This window comes from Ursus arctos, unplaced genomic scaffold, assembly GCF_023065955.2.
Source record: "Ursus arctos isolate Adak ecotype North America unplaced genomic scaffold, UrsArc2.0 scaffold_4, whole genome shotgun sequence".
Lineage (NCBI taxonomy): Eukaryota > Metazoa > Chordata > Mammalia > Carnivora > Ursidae > Ursus > Ursus arctos.
In genome coordinates, this window is record NW_026623056.1 from 587917 (window position 1) to 595173 (window position 7257).

The following is a 7257-nucleotide window of genomic DNA, read 5'->3' on the forward strand; positions in this document are numbered from 1 at the left end:
ATGTGGAATATCAGAAACAGGGAAGAAGACCATAGGGAGGGAAAATAGAAAGGGAAGTCATCAGAGGGAGAAAACCCATGATAGACTCTTAACTATCGCAACAAACTGATGATTGCTGGAGGAGAAGTTGGGGGGGGTGGTAACTGGGTGAGTGGCATTAAGGAGGTCACTCGATACAATGAGCACTGGGTGTTCCACACGACTGGTAATTTATTGAAGACTACATCTGAAACTAATGATGTACTGTAAGTTGGCTAATTGAATTTAAATTAAAGAATAAAAGACCTCAAATAAACAATCCTAAACATTTGTATGGAACCACTAAAGATACTGAACAGCCAGTGCAATGTGGAAAAGAAAAACAAAGCTGGAGGACTCACAATTTCAGATTTCAGGTTATACGACAAAGCTGCAGTCATCCTAACAAGAGAGTACGGCACAAAAATAGACACAGCGACCAAAGGAACAGGATACAAGTTCAGACAGAAACCCACAATTATGTGGTCCATGAATCTTCCACAAGGCAAGCAATGATATCAAAAGGGAAAAGGACAGTCTCTACAACAAATGGTGTTGGGAAAACTAGACAGCTACGCACAAAAGAATGAAATTAGACTGCTTTCTTACACAATACAGACAAACACAAAACAGTTTCAAGACTTCAATATGAGACCTAAATCCACAAAAATTCTACAGGAGGGAAGACAGTAACTTCTTGACATGGACCATACCAACGTTTTTCTAGACTGTCTCCTGAGGCAAAGGAAATGAAAGCAAAAATAAACTATTGGGAATAGAGCAAAATAAAAATTTCCACATGGCAGAAGAACAATGAAAACGTAAAAATAATAAGACATCCTACTCAAAGGGAGAAGATGTTTGCAAAGATCATATGCAATAAAAGGATAGTGTCCAAAACATAGAAATGATACTACTCGACCCCCAAAAAACAAATAATTCAGTTAAAAAATAGGCAGAAGACATGAACAGACATTTCTCCAAAGAAGAAATACAAATGGCCAACAGTCCCGTGAAAAGATGTTCACCATCACCCATCATCAGGAAAATGTAAATCCAAAGGACAATGAGGTATTACCTCACACCTGTCAGAATGGCTAACATCAAAAGCACAAGAAAGAGCAGGCGGTGGGAGGATGTGGATAAAGGGGAATCCTCGCGAACTGTGGGTGGGAATGAAAACTGTGGTGGCCACCGTGGAAAACAGTATGAAGGTTCCTCAAAAAATTAAATATAGAACTACCCTCCGATCCAACAATCACACTACTGGTATTTGCCCAAAGACTATGAAAACAGCAACTTAAAAGGATACATGCACCCCTATGTTTCTTGCACCATTATTTACAATATCACAATATGGAAGCAACCCAAGTGTCTGTAGAAAAATTGACAAATGAGATGATAGATGTGTGTATTCTCACACACACACACACACACACACACACACACACACACATTGGAGTATTACTAGGCTTGAATGAAACCTTGCCATTTGCAGCCACATGGATGGAGCTAGAGAGTATTATCCTAACTGAAATCAGTCAGTCAGAGAAAGACAAATCCCATATGATGTCACTCTTATAGGGAACTTAAAAAACAAACAAAAATAAATAAATAAAAGAGAAAAAGGAGACACACCAAAATACAAACTCTTAACAATAGAGAACAAACGGATGGTTACCAGAGAGGAGGTGGATAGAGGGATGAGTGAAATAGATGAAGCAGATTAAGAGGACACTTTTCTGGATGACCACTGAGTAATATATAGAATTACTGAATCACTCTCTTACACCTGAAACGAATGTAACACTGTATGTTAGCTCTACTGGAATTACAATAAATTTTTTAAAAAGATTTTTCTTTCAGGAACCTCTTTGAAAAAGCTTTTCCTCTGCAATGTGCATAAGCCCTACTTGGGAGGATTCACTCTACAATAATTATTCACTCTATGCCTCGAATTCAGATTTCACTGAGTTCTTACTGTGGATCCCAGCCCACGGGAGCCATGGTCCTTTTCTGTCCAGGCTCAGCACCTATGCATTCAAGATTGGAAGTAGAGACACATGTCACTTCACAGTCCAGAAAGCTATTATTGTTTCTGTTTCAGTGTGAGAGAGTCACAGACTTTGGGACAGGTTTCAGAGCAGGTTTATTATGGATCCTGGATCTCTACTTCAATGTTCATTACCTGGATCCATTTGGCTAATAGGTTCCCTGTGGATGGACTTGCTTCCAAGCACATACATGGAAGATGCAAAGGTGGGTGGGCTTGGTGCGGGACAGGAAGAAGACCAAAAACAGACAAGGGTCTGACCCCTCCTCTGATCCAGGAACTGCTACGGGAGAGGGTTCGGGAGGTAGAATCCATGCGAAACTCCAAGGTCACCAGCTGAACACAGGAGGCACAGGTCAAGGGATCTGGAGATGCAGGGGTTGAAGGCTGCTCTGAGCTACCTCTGGGAGGAAGGGAGGGAAGGAATCAGAAAGAGACACTGCCTGCCCCTGGCCCATGCCAGCTGCCCACCGCTCCGACACGCATCAGGCTACACAGCTGACACACAGCCTGGGCTCAGGATGGGCTGGCTCGGGTCCCTCAATCCTCAGTGGGACAGCTGGCCCCAGGGCTCAGAGACAGGCTGAGGGAGATGAGAGGGAAAGCTGCCCCACCCAGGTAATCCCCTCCTTGAGCAGACAGCCCTTCAGAACTGCTAAAAAAAAAAAAAAAAAAAAAAAAACAAACCCACTAACGGCGTTAAAAGACATGCCATGGATGAACTAAGGCATAGAGATATGTAAAATAACATCCACTTTTAAGTTCAGAGCTGTCATCTCAGGAAGTGGGGAGAGCTTCCCTGAAGAAGACTGAGGGGAGGGCAGGCCATGCTGAAAAGGGAGACATGGCTCTCCTGATTGGGGACCTGCAGCCCCCTTCCAGGGCAGGACATCATCCTCGCATCACACGAGATCCATGGAAGTGTTCCATCAGGGCCAGATGTTTGTCTCGAGAAGGCTACCCTGGCATCGGACCGCACAGGGCACCAGGGACGAGGGCCAGATGGAGGACGGACAATACCCCGGAGGCCATGGGGCAAGAGCAGAGGCACACGACCTTGAAGATGATGATGAAAAGCAGGAGGTGGCAGCATGGAGCCGGCCCGAAAGTGCCATGGGGGCAGTGCCCACAGCTACACTGACTGGGGGCCTTCTGTGCCAGGAGTGGCTGACTTCAGTGGGCTCCAGACTAGTCCTGACCACAAGTCTAGGAAGTGTGCACCACCCCCGGCCTCCTCTCCCCTTGCAGCTGCTAGGAATCACGGTCACAGACCCTGGTCAGCTTTCGTGGAAACCAAGCAGTGGCTCCCCCGCATGCTGCACCTCTGGTGGTGGCCCAGTGCGAGCCTCGTGCCTGGCCAGACACTGATGTCTACCTGTCTCCACACAAATCCACAGACAGGAGGGTGTCCCTGAATTCCACAGCACCTGATGAAACAGATCCACGGAACCCAACACCTAGTGGGTCACTCGGGACCTCACCTATGAGGTCATGGAGCTCGCCATACCCTATTTCCGTCACTTCCCACAGAAAGCCTGGTTCTGATCCCCCACAATACCATACATCCTGGTTGCTGACCTGGGGTCATGCCATGAACCCACATGGCACCTTTCTTTTAGAGAAGCCTATGCCTACACCTCCTAGAAAATATTTCTAATGAAGTACAAGCCCATCAGGACTACGGTGTGAACGGTAGCACACAGCCTGCATGGTAGTAGTCAGTAATTCTAACAAGGGTTAACCCCACCCCCCGTCTCACAAAACCTTCCTCCGTCCCCACGGAACTCATGGTCTGCCCTCAGAAAACCCTCCAGGAAACAAACCTTTCATCTGAATGCTCTCTTCACCTTCTGCTACAAATCTTGTCCAACCACAATGATATGAAACTAGAAATCAGTCTCAAGAAAAAAATGGGACAGTCAAAAACAGGTGGAGATTGGGGGGCCTGGGTGGCTCAGTCATTAAGGATCTGCCTTCAGCTCAGGTCGTGATCCCAGGAGCCTGGGATCTAGCCCCGAATCAGGCTCCTTGCTCAGTGGGAAGCCCGCTTCTCCCTCTCCCACCCCCCTGCTTGCGTTCCCTCTCTCGCTGTCTCACTCTCTGCCAGATACTTAAATAATCTTTAAAAAAATATGTGGAGATTTAACAACATGCTACTGAACAACCAACAGTCAAAGAAGAAATCAAAAAAAATTTAGAAGTACCTTGACACTGATGAAAAAGACAACCTACAAAAACTTATGGGATGCAGCAAAAGTAGCTCTACGGGGGGGACGTTCATAGAAATTCAAGTCTTCATCAATCCATGAGAATGCTCTCCAATAAACAACCTGATTTCTGTGGTAAAGAAGTAGAAAAAAAAAAAACAGCAAACAAAGCCCCAAATTAGTAGAAATAAGGAAATAACAAAAAGGAATGCATAAATAAATCCAACAGAGACTAAAAAGACAAAAAAGAAAAAAACACAATGAAAATGAGAGCTGCCTTTTTTGGAAAGATAAACAAAACTGACAAACTTAGCTAGACTCACCAAGAAAGACAGAGGACTCGAATGCAATCAGGAAAGAAAGATAATGGATTCCTGTCTCATATCAAAATCAAAAGAACTCTTCCACCTTGGACACAACAACTTCTTGCAAGCCACGTCTCTAAAGGCAAAGGAAATAAAAGCAAAAATGAACTATTGGCACTTCATCAAGATAAAAAGTTTCTGCACGGCAAAGCAAACGATCAACAAAACAAAAAGGCAACCTATGGAATCGAAGAAGATATCTGCAAATGATATTACAGATAAAGGGCTGGTATCCAAGATCTATAAAGAACTCCTCAAACTCGACACCCAAAAAATGGGCAGAAGACACAAAGAGATACTTGTCCAGAGAAGACATACAAATGGCCAACAGACACATGAAAAAATGCTCCACATCACTTGCCATCAGGCAAATACAAATCAAAACCACAATGAGATACCACCTTACACCAGTTAGAATGGTTAAAATTAACAAGGCAGGGGGCACCTGGGTGGCACAGCGGTTAAGCGTCTGCCTTCGGCTCAGGGCATGATCCCGGCATTATGGGACGGAGCCCCACATCAGGCTCCTCCGCTATGAGCCTGCTTCTTCCTCTCCCACTCCCCCTGCTTGTGTTCCCTCTCTCGCTGGCTGTCTCTATCTCTGTGGAATAAATAAATAAAATCTTGAGAAGAAATTAACAAGACAGGAAATAAAAAAAAGTCAGAGAGGATGTGGAGAAAGGGGAGCCCTCTAACACTACTCGTGAGAATTCAAGCTGGTACAGCCACTTTTGAAAACAATATGGAGATTCCTCAAGACGTTGAACGCAGAGCTATCCTACGACCCACCAACTGCACTACTGGGTATTTACCCCATAGACACAGAGTAATGAAAAGAAGGGGCACCTGTATCCCAATGTTCATAGCAGCAATGTCCCTGATAGCCAAACTGTGGAAGGAGCCAAGATGTCCTTCAGCAGATGAATGGACAAAGAAGATGTGGTTCATCTATACAATGGAATATTACTCAGTCATCAGAAAGGATGAATACCCACCATTTGCACCAACGTGGATGGACCAGGAGGGGATTATGCTAAGTGAAATTAAGTCAAGCAGAGAAAGACAATTATCATATGGTTTCACTCCTATGTGGAATGGAAGGAATAGCATGGAGGACATTAGGAGAAGGAAGGGAAAAGTGAAGGTGGGGAATGAGAGGGGGAGATGAACCATGAGAGACTATTGACACTGGGAAACAAACTGAAGGTTGCAGAAAGGGGGGGGTAGGGGAATGGGTTATCCTGGTGATGGGTATTAAGGAGGGCACGTGTCATAATGAGCACTAGGTGTTATATGCAAACAATGAATCCTGGAACACTACATCAAAAACAAATGAAGTACTGTAGGGTGACTAACATAATTTTAAAAAAAGAGAAAGATATGAAATCCATACAGGAAAACTGTCACTATTTGCAAATGACATGAAATCCCAAAGGATTCCACAAAAAAAAAAAAAAACTGTTAGAATAAACAAATTCAAGAAAGCTGCAGGATATAAAGTCAATATACAGAGACCTGTTGTCTTTATTTTTTTCCGGATTTTATTTATTTATTTGACAGGAAGAGAAAAAGCACGAGCCGGGGGAGTGTCAGAAAGACGGAGAAGCAGACCCTCGCTAAGCGGGGAGCCCAACACGGGGCTCGATCCCAGAACTCTGGGATCATGACCTGAGCAGAAGGCAGACGCTTCACCTATGGAGCCACCCAGATGACCCAACTTCTTGCATTTCTGTATAATGATGACACACTTTCGCAAAGAGAAATTAAAAAAGCAATGCCATTTACAATTGCATCAAAAAAAAAAATCTAGGAATAAAAGTAACCAAGAATGAGAAAGACATAGTACACTCAACACATGGCAGAAAAGAAATGAAAAACATGTGTGTCGAGGGGGGCAGAATGTATGGGTCAAAGATTTGGAAGGCAACACAAACAAATGGAAGCATACGCCATGCTCCTTAACTGGAAGAGTTAATTATGTGAACATGTCCATCGTACCCAAAGCAATCGACAGATGTGATGAAATCCCCATCTGAATTCCAGTGGCATTATTCGAGGAAATAGAAAACAGTCCTCAAACTTGTATGGAATCACAAAAGACCCCAAATACCCAAAGCAACCTGGAGAAAGAAAGGTGCAGTCAACACACTCCTGGATTTCAAGCTAGATTACAAAGCTGTTGTCATCAAAACAGGATGGTACTGGCAGAAACACAGACACCAGGTCAGTGGAACAGAACAGAAAGCTCAGAAACTTACCCACACGTAGATGACCCTAACTTACGACACAGCAGCAGAAGATATGCCATGAGGGAAGGACTGTCTCTTCAGTGAGCGGTAACAGGCAAACTGGACACTAAATGCAGAAGAATATAACTGGGTCACTTTCTTACACCACACACAAAATTTTTAATGGATGAATGATTTGAACATAAGACCCGAATCCATAAACCTCCAAGAAGACACAGGTACTAAGTCTCTCGACATTGGTTTTGGCAAAGAGTCTTCAGATCGGACACCAAATGCAAAGGCAACAAAAGCAAAAATAAACAAGTGGAACAACATCAAACTGAAATCTTCCTAACGGCAAAAGAAACCATCAAAAACTTAAAAGA